This window comes from Triticum urartu, chromosome 4 (genome assembly GCF_003073215.2).
Source record: "Triticum urartu cultivar G1812 chromosome 4, Tu2.1, whole genome shotgun sequence".
Lineage (NCBI taxonomy): Eukaryota > Viridiplantae > Streptophyta > Magnoliopsida > Poales > Poaceae > Triticum > Triticum urartu.
Window position 1 is genome coordinate 9,362,656 of NC_053025.1, and position 16,767 is coordinate 9,379,422.

At 44.7% G+C, this 16,767-nt stretch overlaps 1 pseudogene; it reads right to left on the bottom strand.

The window, feature by feature from the left end:
- Positions 1 to 7,372: 7,372 nt before the first annotated feature.
- LOC125550225 lies at positions 7,373 to 8,494 on the bottom strand (annotated as a pseudogene).
- Between the last annotated feature and the right edge of the window lie 8,273 nt (positions 8,495 to 16,767).

Genomic DNA, 16,767 nt, shown 5'->3' on the forward strand with positions numbered 1-16,767 from the left:
AGAAGTCAAACTTTGACAAATTTTATAGACAAAAATATCAATTTCTACAATAGTGAATCATTACCACTAGCTTTATCATGAAATATATTTTTATATTTAGTTATTTAGTATTGTATATCTTTATTTATGTTGTTGTAAACTTGGTCAAACATAGATGTTGTTGACTTTTAGAAAACACTAATACACTTTATATTTAGGAATGCAGGGAGATAAAATATATCCCACCTCATTTTTTTAGAACACCACGTTACATTAATTAACCATCTCGAAACCTACAATCGTTGGATACAGAATTCACCACACAGGGCGGTACATCGTTAACAAGAATACCATCGGATCTATTGTCAAAACTAAACTTAGCTATTAAATGAGCCACCACATTGGCGGTCCGACTTATCTTAGCCATTTGAAAGCTATTTATCAACTTGGATAAGCTCAAAGCTTCCTTCTTCAAATCAACCAACGTTGATCTATCAAGGTTCTCTGTTGCAAGGGACGCTACAACAAATGCACAATCAGTCTCTAAAATAATAGGATTGTGAAGAGGGATACCTATATATAGACCAGCAATGCACGCCCTTAGCTCTGCTTTCTCCACACTCTGACACGACCCAATGAAGTCCCAAGAAGAGACAATGACTTCCCCAGCCGCATTCCTAACCACCACACCCACACTTACTTCTCTACTGCTCTCCACAAAGCTCGCATCAACATTAACTTTTAAAAAACCAATGGGTGGGGGAGTCCAATCTGTCTTAACTCCCGCAATATTAGGTGCCCATCTTAATCCATCCATTGGACACTTTCCTTTATTTTTTGAGTCCACCGGGGGCATGGAGTGACATGCGGCAAAAGACGCCCAATAATTCCCCACAAAGCTAGCAGAAGCTGAAACTGATTCCTTTCCTTTACCAAAAATCAAGTCATTTCTTAAGTGCCACTCTCCAGAAGATGAAAATGATTTGGTCGCGCATGACCGGCTTCAATTGACTTAGAAGCACAATAAACCAATCATACCCTGTATATCTGAAGACGTTCTCCGTAGGTAACTCCCAAATGTCCCTCATGGCCATCCGCAACGCAACCGCCTTCGGGCACATGACAAGCGCATGAAATGTATTTTCATCCTCCATTCCACAAATAGTGCACATCCGAACAGTAGTTTGGTGATGCACCACTCTATTAACTTGGACATCCAAGCTATTTGTTGCAACCCTCTATGCAAAAATGCGAATCTTCTATGGGACATTAGCCTTTCAGATGACATCCCAGATTTTTCTCTCCCCCAACACAGCCTCACTACATTGACCCTCATCCTTATTTTTATCCTTCAAAGTAAGCGCAAACTTGTACGCACTTTTAACTGAGAACATCCCTGTTTTTTCAAAATGCCAAGCAACAAAATCACCCTCCCCATTTGACTGCATACGCAACCTCAAAATCTCCTCCGCGTCATATGGATAAAACAGATGCCTAACCAAATTTTCATCCCACCTCCTAGGGCCACTCAACATCAAGTCTGAAACCCATTTGACTCTTGTCCTATTCTTTCTGGCAGTAATTTTAGTCCAGAAGATCTTGGGAGCCAGTTATCTCTCCAGATATTAATATTAGCCCCATCACACACTCTTCAAATGACTCCGGATTTAAGCAGATCCAAACCATGTAGAATACCTTGCCAAGTAAGAGATGCTGACTGCGGGAAAACCGTATCAAGGATATGTCCATGGGGATAATATTTTGCCTTAATCACTTTGGCACAAACAGAATCAGGATTAACCACTAACCTCCAGGCCTGTTTAGCTAATAGAGCCTGGTTAAATAATCTGAGGTCCCGGAATCCCATACCACCCTCACCTTTAGGCCTAGTCATCTTATCCCAAGCCAGCCAATGAGTCTTTCTCCTATTCTCCTCATCACCCCACCAGAAATTCCTTATGATCTGAGACAACTCCTCACATAGCGATGCCGGAAATTTAAAAATACCCATTGCATACACTGGAAGAGCCTGCAGGACAGATTTAATCAAAGTTTTTTTCGCCCCACATGAGGCATATTTTTCTATCCAGTCCGATAAAATTTTGAGGGCTTTTTCCTTTGTGGATTGAAATTTACCAGCCTTCATTCTCCCTTGTGGCACTGGGAGCCCAAGGTATTTATCCTCAAAACCCTCCGAAGTGATGCAAAGAATTACCATAACAGCCACCTGGACCTCCATACTGCAATTCTTGCTGAACAATATAGACCATTTATCTGGGCTCAGCAATTGACCCATCCCCTTCTCATAAGTTGCAATAATATTTTTGATTGCCAAGGCTTGCTCAATGGAACCCTTGAAAAATAAAAGACAATCATCGGCAAACAAGAGATGTGAAATACCCGGGGCCTATCTATTAACCTTGAACTCCAGAAGTGATCCACTAGTACACGCATTCTGTAGCAATAAGGAAAGAGTTTCAGCCACAAATAAAAATAAGTATGGTGAGAGAGGATCCCCTTGCCTAATACCACATGACGGGGAGAACGACTCCAAGAGCAGGCCATTGAAGCGCACTGAAAATTTTACTGAAGTAACACATGCCATAATCCACTTTATCCACTCTGGTGCGAACCCCAATGCGCTCAACATGCACTTCAAAAAATTCCAATCCACTCTATCATAAGCCTTGGCAAGATCCAATTTATAAGCACAGAATTCACCCCGCCCATCCTTCAGAGTTCTTAAGGAATGCATACACTCAAACGCAATAAGAGCATTATCAGAAATAAGTCTTCCTGGAATAAAGGCACTTTGGGTTGGAGAAATCATACCATCAAGATGCGGTCTCAGTCTGTTCACAAGGCACTTTGATATGATTTTATAAATAACATTACACAGACTGATAGGACGGAAGTCTTTGATTGATTGGGGATTTTTCACCTTAGGAATAAGAACAATCACCGTATCGTTTACGCCCTCCGGCATTGTCCCCGTATGAAAAAACTTTTTAACCGCACGAATAATATCCTCCTTCAGCACTCCCCAATTCCTTTGAAAGAACCTTGCTGGAAAACCATCAGGACCCGGAGCTTTAAGTGGGCCAATTTGAAAGAGAGTGTCGCTAATCTCTTGGTCCGTGAACGGTTTACAAATATCAACATTCATATCCTCACTCACAAGCGGCTTGACGAGGGGAATGATCAGAGAAGGATCAACCGTACCATCACATGTGTATAGATCCTTGAAAAAAGAGTTAGTGATATTATGGATCTCTGCCACATTCTCTGTAACCGTGCCATCATTCCTTCTCAAGCTCGAAATATTATTTTTCTTAGCTCTCCATGTAGCCTTAGATCTGAAGAATTTTGTGTTCCTATCCCCCCGTTTAATTTTATCAATCCGTGATCTTTGCTTCCATAAAATTTCTTCTTTATAAAGGAGCTCATCCATTTCTTTAAGAATCGCCTTCCTTTCAACCAAGGCTGCAGTATCATTTCTATTGTAAAGACTATTTAGTCTTTTCCTCGCCAAATCAAGTTTCCTGGGTAGATATCCAATATAAGTGCTACTCCACTCATGCAATTTTCCAAGCATTCTCTTCAGATTCATGGTCACATCCTTCAAATCCTCATTATGTGTGCCGTCATTCCAACAAGATTTAATTTGCTCCTCTAGAACCACCCCTTCCCTCTCCCAATAAGCCTCGTATCTAAGCTGTTTAACAATTTTGCCAACACGGGGAGACCCCAATAATTGAATCAGCAGAGGACAATGACCAGACCTTGAACTGATAATATGAGACACCTTGCAATCTGGAAACAAAGCAGACCATTGGGGACACGCAACAGCCCGGTCTAGTCTCACTTTGACATTTTTGTTGCCCTCTTGCTTGTTATTATAGGTCCAAGGAACACCATGAAATCCCAAGTCAAAGAGATTACAATCAGAAAGAACACTCCTAAAATTAGCCATCATGGAAGACGACCTCTTATGCCGAGAAAAATGTTCATTCTGCCACATCGCTTCATTGAAATCCCCAACCAAAAACCACGGTCCCGAACCAAGGGGTTTAATTCTACGCAAAAGTTCCCACATTACATACCTTTGACTTGCCTTGGCTTCTCCATAGACAAAAGTGCTTCTCCATTTTGCACCATTGCTAGAAAAAATATACATATCAATGAAATGCTCCCCAAACTTATTCAACTCCAGATTATAAGAATCATCCCAGAACACAGCAAGGCCTCCACCTTTCCCTTGAGCTGAAAAGGAGAACACATTTTTCATACCCAACCGATAACGCAAACCTTCAACATATTCTTTATTTTTTCTAGTCTCTGAAAGGAAGATAACATTGGGTTGGTGCGTCTTAGAGAGACACACAAGCTCTTGAACTGTGCGGGGTTGACCCAGCCCCCGACAGTTCCAACTCAGGATTTTCATGGCTCCTGACGGGCGCTCACATCCACGCCCGTCAGTTGACCGACAGCCCCATGGTCGGTAGCTTCGTTAGCAGCCTCACCAATAGCTCTCCCCTCACCTACAGATTCTCTCTTTTTTTCCTGATACACTTCCTCTCCCCCATCCACTTCCTTAGTAACATGAGTGACTACCCCATCTACACCTATCACAGCCTCAACTCTCTCAACACAAGCTCTCTTACAAGAAGAAAATTCTACACTCTCAAAACTAGTGCTATTCATGTTGATGATGAAGTCTTGGTCATCCAGGAACCGCCTCTTAGACAGCACCGTATTCTCGAGGATGCCGACGAACGCGGCCTTGCGGCTGGAGAGCTCGTTGCCACTATTCGGTGGGGTAGGCACACCAAACATGGCATGCTTGACACCGGCGTACTGCACCACAGCATGCTCCTCGCGCTCTTCTCTGTGGACGCGCTTCCGGCGACCCCAAATGGTCTCCACTCCCTTTGCGTCGACGCAAAGACACTGTCCTCCATGGGCCGCCAGCATTGAACCCACCACCGGCCCCCCGGCAGCAGCCTAGAAGGTGCAGAAAGGTTGGAGTCGCCGGTCTGCACCTCTCCTGGAACCTGGACCTGATCATCCATAGACGGCGCAGCTGCAACAGAAGTAGCCGGGGCCTTCACACCCGACAACACCACCTCGGTAGGAGCTTCAACTAGCCCCTCCTTGGACGCCCAGGGTGCACCAGGCATGATGTAGGAATGCACCCCAAGCCCGCTACCAGCGGTAGCCACCGCAGGCGGCGCCCCTGGAGTTCCCGTGTTGATGAAGAGGGATGCGCCTTGGGCAAGCTGGCCGTCCAAAACGCCCCCCCCCCCCCAGCCAAAGCAGAGGCATCCCCAAAGACAAGTGCCTGCTCGGGCACCACCTGCTGAAGCTGTCCATTGGACCCAGAACCAGCAAGCACCGACCTCCCTTCCTGGGATATGCCAAGCACACGCAGCCCCGGGTCAACGACCGTCGTGGAACCCACCGCCTTCCCGAAAGGAGCCACAGACACCACCGGAGCAGCAGCCACAGACAGGTTCTTGACCGCCGTAGCCACCACAGAGATCCTCTTGTCCGGTAGCTTGGCCTTCTGTGTGTCCTATTCATCTTCCCGGGCACCCGGAAGGCCCCAGAAGTCAATGTGCCGCCGAAACGGCCCACCCCATGACGGCGCTTTGAGCTCGATGGAATAGATCGCCTTGCGAAGCTCGGCCGAAATGCTGCAATTCTTGGCCGTCATGTGACCCACCATACCACAGCACAAGCAAAAATTAGGCAACTTCTCATATTTTACATTGGAGCTTATTTCCTCAGATTTACCAAAGGGAGTGAACTCGACGGTCTTCCTTAGCGGCTCAACCACCTTATGGAGGATATGAACCCGAAGATGCTCACCAACAATCTGATTGTCTTGGTGTGCCACTGCCTTCACCTCACCCAGCTGGTCCCCAAGAGCCCAGCCCACAGCTTCAGTTTTGAGCGGCACCGGAAGGCCATGGATTTGTACCCAAATCAGGAACGAGTCCAGGCACACATCCACGGGGTCGACCAACCCGTCGAGCGCCGCGATCAGCATGGTGTTGTTCCTGAAGTGCCACGGGCCAGCACGGAGAACATGCTTCAGGTCTCCCTCATCCGAGAAAGTGATGACGAACCGGCCGTCCTTGCAATCGACCCTCTGAGCCACTGCACTGCCACGCAACTTCCATGGGCCACGGAGGTCGCCGACGACTGCCTTGGGGTCGATCGGGTACGGCGACAGCACACGAGCCACCGGAGTTTCCCCGCCACCGCACGCAGGGCAGCCTCCATGTCGATGACGATCGGACGGTGGCCAGTTCTTTGACCCACGAACATCTTGCTCTTGCCTGCCCTCCGAAGCAATGGAGGATCCGCCGCCGCTGATGCAAAGCCAACGGAGGCCGAAGGCATGACGGAGAGGACCAAGCCCCACGGCCCTCCCACCACCGCCGTCCCTTGGAACATAGCAGGAGCCGCCCGCGCTCCCTGAACATCAGGGACTGAAGGAGGCGAGACTGTCACCCCATGGCCAGCATGATCGGAGGCACCCGCAACAGGGAGACCCGCAGCCGGAGAAGGCGAGTCTAGACGAGTCTCCTGACCGGCCCCAATGCCGTTCACCTCCATACTTTTCCCTCCTTGGTCACCCATAGGTTCCTGAAACACAGAGACAGAAACAGAGAGCGGGCGAACAGCGGCAAGAACAGGTTTGTGAAAAGTCCCTTTGATCCCTCTCCTGAAATACAGTTTGTCTTCCCCAAATTCCACATCCAAATCACCAAAATTATCATCCCAATTACTCATACCCCGCTGTCCGTTTCCATTAATCTTCAAATCTGAAGTAATACCAAGGGAAACTGACGGGCAAAACTGACCTTTATTCCCCCGATTTACATCTCTGAAGGCGGGATCAAGGCCGGATTCCCCTCCCAATGAAGTCGTTGGAGCAATCCCCTCCCCTCCTCCTTTGATTTTCTCTTGAGTTGGAGACGAATTGAAGAAAGCATCTGCTTTGGCCTTCATCCGCCGCAAACACAGCTCACGATCTTGCGCCCGTCGAAGGATCTCCCTCCCCCTCCGCTTGAAGATGCTCCAGTCCACGAAGGAATGGCCACCCAACTCACCAGCATCCAACCTCTCTCCATGCCCCCGGCACTTGGCCGGCGGCAGCGCCGCCGCCATGGCCTCTCGCCCTCAGGTCGCCACCGCTCTCGCTAGAGTGTTTCACGAGTTTATGACGACGCCTTCTTTATATTTGAATGAATGAATTTGTTGGATTTATATCCCACCTCATTTAGAGAGATAACGTATATTATCTTCAGTAACATAGTACTAAATTTATGGGGTAATGGAATTAACTAGAAAACAAGTCAGTAAGAGAGGAAATATCATACAATAAAGAAAATATTATATCTTTAGTATTAATAAATCATCTTAGCTAAGAGAAGATAAACCTTTTCTTTTTTTGTTTCTCTCTTTCCAGCTCAATTTTTATAGTCCATGGTGGTATTGCTATTGCTAAAATAACATTATTATCATGTGTGTCTTGCTCCAAGAGCAGTTTATTCTTGCACAACTCACCTATTCCCAGGCTTTTACAATGGATCGTGCATGTGAATGTCATGATCAATGTTCACATGTCGTATCGTCAAGTAACATTACACATATGGTAACTTACTATTTCTCGGTACATATATGATACGGGATTGCTAAATCTCAATCGACTGAGATTTAACCGGATATATAAGGTTGGTCGTGATCATGGGCAGAAGACGACCTGGTAGTTGGTGCCTCCGGGGCAAGTGAAGGTGCTGGAGGCGTCATCCTTGGGGTAGCTGTACGCGTCCGGGCACTGCCCCTTGAAGAACTTGGAGTAGTCGGTCGGCCCGCAGTTGTCTGCTGCCGTGCCAGTGCAGCAGCACTCATCCTTCTTGAACACCGTGCACGCGTTGTTGCACCCGCCGGGTGCACGGAGCTCGGACGGGCACTGCGACGTGATGTCAGCGCCGCACCGCGACCCGCCCTTGGCGCACCCGGCGGTGCCGTCCGCCGGCAGGAAGTCCATGGGCACATTGAAGCCGTCGACGAGGGAGATGTCGAAGAAGTCGAGGTTGTTGAAGCCGTTCAGCCCAAACTCGGCCAGCGTGTTGGGTGCCTGCCCGTACCCCGTGCACTGCAGCACGCCGCCGCAATCCCCCGTCTGGCACTGCCCGTTGCCGCTCCCGTCGAAGTTGCACCCCGTGCGCGCCCACACGCGCCCGCCGGTCGTGCCCGCGGGGCACCTCGATGCTCCATGGCTGCGCCCCGGGGTCCAGCTGCTTGCCACCGCCGGACGGCACGGCGGCCGCCCACACGGTGAATTGGCACTTGTTGGTGATGGTGAACGTGGCGGCGTGGGTGCCGGCAACGAGGAGAAAAAGAGGGAGGGTGTGCAGCACGACACGGGAAGCGGCTGCTAGGGATGCCATTGTTGTGTGTTAGTGATGCCACTGTGTGTGCTAGTAGAGTTTGGTCTGAAGTGTGTATTTATAGTTGTTTTACATTGCTCGGTAACGTGGAAATTTGACGTTTTCACACACAAAATTTCCATGAATCTTCCACGTTACTAATTAAATTTGGCAAGCCACTGTGGACGTAAATAGTAGTACTCCGGTGCGAAATTTTGGACGTGTATGGAAGATTTCCACCACACAATCGGTTCAATTTTTTCTTCTTCTTTGCATTTGCCTCAAGTTTGATTCCTCTGTATATTTTCTAAATGCGTCCGGGAAAAAGAATATCTGCACAAGAGTCCTAGAAATATTTATTCGCAAAAAAAAGTTCTAGAAATATTGACGAATCCGCTTGTTGTGGGTGCATGACTTCCACGGCAACTTAATTGCACCCGATGACTTGACCTTGTATATATTTATCATAAACAGCGTGTAGAGGACGTTAAAAGTCCATCAGTCTGCTGTTATGTTGATAGCTTCATTTCCCGCCTAACATATTCAGAAGAAAAAACTTCGGTCCATCATAATAAGTGTCATGGTTTCAGTTAAGTTGAACTAAAACCACGACACTTATTATAGATCGGAGGGAGTACTGCTCTTGTGGAATTCATAACCAATTTGTGTTCCCGAATTTGCTCCCCTCTAGTAAGCTCCAAACCTCCCTCATAACCTACGAAGTGTTATACCCTTTGTGCACTCAATGACAGCGTGATGTTCATCCTCGACGGTGTTGCCGCACACTTGGCAAACATCATCCGTAACAATTGTTCTTTTGCATCAGTTTTGCTTTGTAATAGGAGACTTTTTTTTAATAGTTTGGATTGCTTAACCCATGTGTCACGTGGTTTGTAGCAAGAGACTTTGTAGACTATTCACCCGAAGATTCTTATCTTTTCTGACACCTCAACCCCCCAAATAGAATCCCATAGGGCCCGATCTGAAGCCACCTGGAGATCTCCACCCTTGATGCTTGTTGCTAGCTTGTAGGCGCTACGGACCTTAAATTTCCCAGTCTTTTCAAAGCGCCATGCCATACAGTCCACGGCATCCGAAGTAGGCAGTTTGATGTTACATATTACATCCATGTCAAAAGGTTGGAAGATTTGCTTAATAAGCTATACATCCCATGCATTAGTGCCCGGTGTCATAAGTTGGTTTACCCACCGAAGTCTTGATCGTCTCTTAAACATGGCCGATTTCGGTCCATCTTTTCTCGGGATCCAGTTTTTTTTTTGACCATGGAAACAGTAGGAAGGCTCCTGCATATATATTAAAGGAACAAAAATATTACATATGTACAATGGGGTACACTACTGAGTGATCAATCACACTAAAAGTACTAGTCATGTAATGGAGGCAACAAAGGCAGTACTAGTTATGTAATGGATCCAGTTTTTCCCTCGATCCAATTTTCTTTTTGTTTCCCACTCTCCTGATCAATCCTTTCTCTGGAAGTTCAAGTCCAAACTCAATGCCTCGCCATGCTTGAGAAGTATCTGATGTGAAGATAGTATCCAACAAGTCTCCATTAGTGCGCCACTCGTGAGGCATCAATGGGGCTGACCGGTGTGGCAGCGCAGCAGCCTTGGCCAGCATTGGCATTGATTTCCGCGGGAACCGAGGCGGGATAAGGACGACGATGCGGCGTCTCGCTGACACGGCGGGCCCATCCTCGTTCACGCCAAAATCGCGTTCCCCCGGCGCCCCCCAGCGCGCCGGGTCCGGCCTGGGTCCGCCGGCGCCAATTTCGGCCCAAAACGGCGAAAAACGGGCTCCTAGGGACGTGATTGGACCGTTTTTGGGCGTCGGTGCGGAAAAAACGTCTTGGAAGGGCCTGTTGGGGACGCGGCTAGAGATGGTCTTAGATTTAAGTACCCTCGCACATAAGCTGTCTGAATTCTGCAACCTAGTTGATAGGATGTGTGAACATTTGGAAGTTGGAAGGAGAAAGAGCTATCTTTGGGATCAAAGGTAAATTTAATAAAGGCAATGGCACTAGAAGTTGATGTCGACGTGATCCTATTAATGTCAACACGATCCAGTACTACTACCTCTCTCTCAGTTTACAGGGCGTGCGCGTGCCCCTAGGTCGTTAATTTGACCAACTTAATACAAGTCGTATATTACAAAAAATATACTACCTCCGTTTCAGTTTACAAGTCCTGCGCGTATACCTAGGTTGCCAATTTTATCACCCTAATATAAACTATATAACACAAAAATTATACCTTTGAAAGTAGAAACTCCGAAGTTTATGTTGGTATATTTTTTGTAATATATGACTTGTATTAGGTTGGTCAAATTAACAACTTAGGGATACGCGCACGCCCTGTAAACTGAGAGAGAGGTAGTACCAATATAAACTTCAGATGCTCTATTTTCAAACCGTATAATTTTTGTGTTATATAGTTTATATTAAGGTGATAAAATTGACAACCTAGATATACGCGTAGAACTTATAAACTGAAAGAGGGAGGTAGTAGGAGAGAACAACTATAGGAATTAAGGTCAAGGGCTCAAGGCGACAAATTATATCCGAGCTGCATATTCAAAATTGCCACGAAAAAAGTAGATCACGTGTGGCATAAACCAGTATATATGGATATGCCTATGTCAAAGTGAATGTTGATGTATACGTTTCAGGAAGACCCCCGACCCACTACTGAAAAAAGATGGATCTCACGACTGGGTTGGTGACGGGCGCCTCGGCTCTCCTCGCAGGGGGTGCACTGGCTGGGAGCTCTAGTTCAGGAGTTGTACGGCAGCCAAATAAGTCACAGGCTGGTGCATCGTCCACAGGACTTGTCACCAGCCGGAGCAAGCCATCATAATTATCATGATGTATTTATCTTACTGCTTGGTTTCGCATTGGATTTACCCAAAAAAAATTAAGAAACTGGTGTCACGACTGTGGGGATCAAATGGATGGTTCAAGAAAGTCTAGTGAAGCGGCACGAACGGACACCTATTGGGATGAAAGGTCAGTCAAATGATTAGTTACGGAATATTGTTCATCTCCTTTCATCCTAGGAGATGAGGTAGAGAGGGAGGCCAGTCCTCATGACTTATTTGGCCTTTCCGCTAGTCTTTTATATACTCAAAAGCCGTTTGCACGAGAAAAAGAACAGATATAATCTGCTTATTGCTTGGCAATTTGGAACCTGCAGCTCGGATATAATTTTTCACCTAGAGCTTAGTTGCCATAGTTTTTCACTCCTAGGATTGGATCACATAAAACATTAATATTGTTTCTATGCTAACATTGTCTTTAAGATCACGTCGACATTAACTTCTAATGACATTGCCTTTATTAGAATCTCCTTTGACCCCAAAGGTAGCGCTTTCTCCTTTCAACCTTTCAAATGTTGACACACCCTATCAACTAGGTTGTTGAATCCAGACAGCTTATGTGCAAGGGTATTTAAATCTAGATATTACCCTGATGGAGACTTGTTGGATACTGTCTTCTCGTTGGATGCTTCTCAAGCATGGTGAGGCATTGAGTTTGGACTTGAACTCCCCAAGGAATGATTGGTTAGGACAGTAGGAAACAAAAGGAATTCGGATTCAAAGAGATAACTGGATCCCGAGAAAAGATGGGCCCAAATCGGACGCGGCATCCTCTCCGCCACCCCGTCACGGCGATTTTCTCGGTGACGGCTGGTTTGCAGTGCGAGGAAGTAGTGAAATCCATCGGCCCTCTCCGTTTATTTACTTAACCTAGCTTCTTGTTCTAGTGAAGTGGTGAACTCCATTGGCTCTTTTGGATCGAATCGTGCAAAACTTTAATTCCCTACGCTATAGTTTTATGCTGGGGCAGACATTTGAGGACCACGGTTACGAATGGGGAGAAATGGGGTACCCGGTCTACGTATAAGATCCTAATGTAGGAAATTTTGGTTCTAGATGCTCTAAATCATCACAATTGTCGACAGCAAAATAAATACCATAATACTGTCCGCGCACAACCACGTGCGTGCATGTTCTTGTATATCTAGATAACGACATTGCCCAATTGTAGATATGTAAGCCGTGCGACGCGGCCTAACACGTACTCCCTTCGTTCCATATTACTTGTCGCGACAAGTAATATGGAACGGAGGAAGTACGTACGTAGGTGTAGCCTGTAGGAGGCTAGCAGTACTGAATCGACCTACATCCAATACTCAATCGGCGTAGAATAAATGGTCGATCGCACGAGCCAGAAGACACCGCTAGTGTCGACCTGCCGATATTGAACGTAGGAGGTGTCCCCTGGTGTGACCAATTAATACGGATGTATCCACTGGCGAGTACTTCCACACGCACGACTGAGTTTCTACATGTTGTTTTGTTTTGTTTCGATCTCTACACGCTTTCTACGTGTTGGTACAGCACAAGGCTTGGAATTCTTCTTCGCCTCCCACCAGGGGACGTGGACGTGCCGCGAACAAACGTGGAAAACCCGGGCATGCAAATACGATCGACCATGGGATCACAAATGCTATACGTCGCTTTTTTTCTTTTGAGGGAACTAGTCAATGTGTATGTGGAATGTATGTTAATTTGAAAGTATATTAAGTGCATGCGGATATTAAGTAAGATATTATTTGTGTGTTATTATGTGATTAGCATTATTTTTGGCATGAAATTAACTGCACGCTAAACGTGTTAAGCGCTCGACATTGAAGCGGTCTAGGTCGTTGGATTGACATGATTTGACGGCCGAGATAAATTGGATCTGCCTCTTTGAGTCTTTTTATATTGGTATAGATGCTATACGTCGCCTGTTGCGAGCAATGTAGATTTTGTTTTGAAACAATTCCACGAAGCTTTATTAATTCGTCGCAGTGTTCACATGGATGAAAGAAAGATTTTTCGGATGACCTAACCAAATATGACGGCCACCTCTCATGGTAAGTACATGCTTCACTAAATTGTGATATTCAAAAGTTGAGCTCCTACATTCATGAACGATCTTATAGAAAGTAAAAAATAAACAGGGTGGTTTATAGTCTCCTGAACTGCCGCACCATAACTCGCCAGATTTCTCTTCTAAATGTCGTCAACCACCATCTTGCAATCCGATGCCACATGAATTCTCTGGATATAAAGATCATCCGCTAGAGCCATAGCTTCTCTCACAGCAAGCACTTCTAGTGTTGTTGGGTCCGAGATGAATCTGAAAACAATGGCAAAAGCGCCTAGGTAGGCTCCTCCTTGGTCCCTACAGATCACACTAATCGCCCCAAAACCATGACGTGATACCGCCGCGTCCGCATTCAGCTTTGAACAGCCAACCCCAGGTGGTATCCAGTGTAATATCTGTTGCGGTACTGTGCTCGTAGGCGTAGCTCTCGCTCTCGCATTGATCACATGTAACTGATAATTAAGAATTGATAAAGCTGTGTACTGCATGTGGCGACTGAAAAATATCTTCATGAATGGCCTTTCTCCTTGCTTCCCATATAGCCCATAAGCTCACCACTACTCGAACAAATTCATCACTTGCTATTATCTCATGTAGGGCAAACAGCCAATCCTTTGCACTTTCCTCAGTGTGCGCACACATTAACTTGACAATATGTTCAGGAGCCAGTGCCCATACACTCCTCGCAATCGGATATAAAAGTAGAGTGTGTCTCCAAGTATCCCAAGCCCCACACAAAGTACAAGTCTCGGTCGTCGCCATGTTCCGATGGTTTAGCAAAACTCCACATGGTATAGATTGTCTTGCCAGCCTCCATACAAGCACTCGCAGCTTAGAGGGAACCTTGATGTGCCATATAGAACTTCATTGATTGTTCTTTGACTGGGCGAGCAATATGGATGGGTAGCCCCAGTACACGCTATTACCATGTCGGCTCATTTAGCAAGAGGAAACGAGAGGCCATCGCTGGTTGTAGAAACCTTCTAGAACATTCCATCTGGTTTGAAAGCTTCCAGTAAGGTTATATTTTGTCTCTTTAAACATCTTATCAGTTTTCTTTCAGAATTTTTTACTTTCTGTTTTCCTTTTGTTCTTTCTTGGTATTCTGTTTTCCTTTTCTTTTTTTGAATTGACAACCATTTTCGGAGTTCATGAACATTTTGCAATTTTTTGGACATGTTGTGAATTCATGAACATTTTTTTAACTCATGAACTTTTTAAAATTCACAAACATTTCAAAAAATTTGGCATGTTTTCAACTTGAGGAAAATATATTTGCAAATAATTTTTCAAATCCTTGAATGCTTTTTATATTCATTACTCATTTAAATAAACGATTTTTTGTAATTACTGACCATTTGTACTTTTGTAGATTCATGAATTTTTAATTCGTGAAAATTTCGCAAGTATACGAACATATTTTTAATTCATGAACATTTTCTAATTTAAACGTTTTCAAACTTCACAAATATTTCCGAAATTCAGGAGCAAATTTTCAAAATCATGGGCTATCCCTATTTGACGCCTGTGCGCGTCCAGGAGACGCGGCTTCGCTGAAGCGCGCGACGGGCCAGCCCACTTCGCGAGTTAAGGCAATGCCGGGGAAACCGGTTTTGGGAACCTTCTAGAAGGTTACCTAAACCGGTTTCTTTTTTTCTCTTTTGCCGGTTTTTTTATTTTCCTGTTTTCTTATTATTTTTGTTTTTTATTCTGTTTATGTTTCTTTTTTTCTTCTCTTTTATTTTATCCTTTTTCGTTTTTATTTTCATCCCTTTTTTTCAAAAAAGTTTGAAATCCCATATTTTCTTCATGATTTCCAAAAAATCATGGTTTTGAAAGTTTGTTCACAATTCAAATTTTGTTCAGCGTACAGTATGGAAATGTTCAATGTATTCAAAATTATTCAAACCCAAATTTTTTGAAAAAGAAGAAAATTGAAAAGGAAAAAAATGAAAAAAATAAACATAAAAAACAGATGGTTTCCCGGCCCGCACATGGCTCGGCCATGAAGGGCGTGTGGGGCAGCGGTGTGTGTGTGATGCCTGCTTTCCCAGGGCGCACCACGCCAAATAGAAGCTCCCAACATTTGGGCGTCCTACAAGAAAATTCACCCATAAGCTCAACAGGTCCACACACGCCGAAGCGGGCCAGTTGGGCGGATTCTTTTGTTCCGAAAGCGAACGAATCCTGTTTGACGCGCACTGCAGGAAATGGTTGGGAACTCTTATTCTTTGCTCTGGGTAAAGAAAGAGTTCCCATGGAACAACCACCTGGGCCGGCCCAAATAGAACTTCCACGCTCGACGGAGAAAAACTAGTCCCTAGTAAACCGGCAAAAATTATCAACACGAGAATATTTATTCTTGCGCCCACTCCTGGGGAAAAACTAGCTCTAAAATAGAGAATTTGGGAATGTATTACCACAAAAAGAAAGCTTTATGACTTTTAGAAATGGTAACAGATTTTTAAAAATAAAATATTTTTAAAAAAATAAGCACTAGCTTAATAAATCTTCAAGAACTTTAAAAAATTGCATATTAAGAAACATTCATGAATACAAAAAATTCAGTTATTTCTATAAATTATCATTTATTGAAATAAATTCATGAATTTTAGAAAAAAAGGAAATGAAAATATAAAAGATAAGATAAAATGAAACATGAATGAAAAAATAAAAGAGGAAAAGAAAAACGATGGAAAAGGCAACAGAAAACGACAAGAATACGCAAAACCATCAACGAAAAAATTGTCCTAAATGGGCAGGCCCATGTCAGGTCGTGTGATTTTTAGCAGCAAAACCATGGTGAGAGAGAGAGAGAGAGAGAGAGAGAGAGAGAGAGAGGCCTGGCTGGCCCCCTCGCTTCGCCACTGAATTATGCGAAAGTGACACCTTGTTCATAAGTGCCTTTGAGAATGTTAGTTTTATACATGAATTTCATTATTAGTAATCAAACTTTGAAGATCATGCTTTTTTTTGGCTTCGGTTATGGCGATTGGTCGCCACACTTGGCCTGAGCCAAGTGTCTAAAAGTTTAATACAATTATTGTTTAAAAATACAACTTTGAAGCTCATACTATTATTTCTAAAAAAACTTGGCCAATGGAGCTGTCAGGCTTGACTTGTAGTTCGTGTAGTATAAATAACCAATAAAGCATGTATGTTCTCTAGGAAATATATCTAAAATAGACTCTAAAAATACAATCTTTTTTCATATTTTGCAGGTAATACAACTTTTTTGCAAAGCTAAATGAAATAGAAACAACAATATTAATGTTGTAAATCAGCTCGTAAAAATCAAGTGTTTATGGGTTGTTTAGTTCCCAGCCACACCTTGCCACACTTTGCCACGCCTAACTTTAGGCAATTTTGACCAAGTTAGATAGGTGTTTG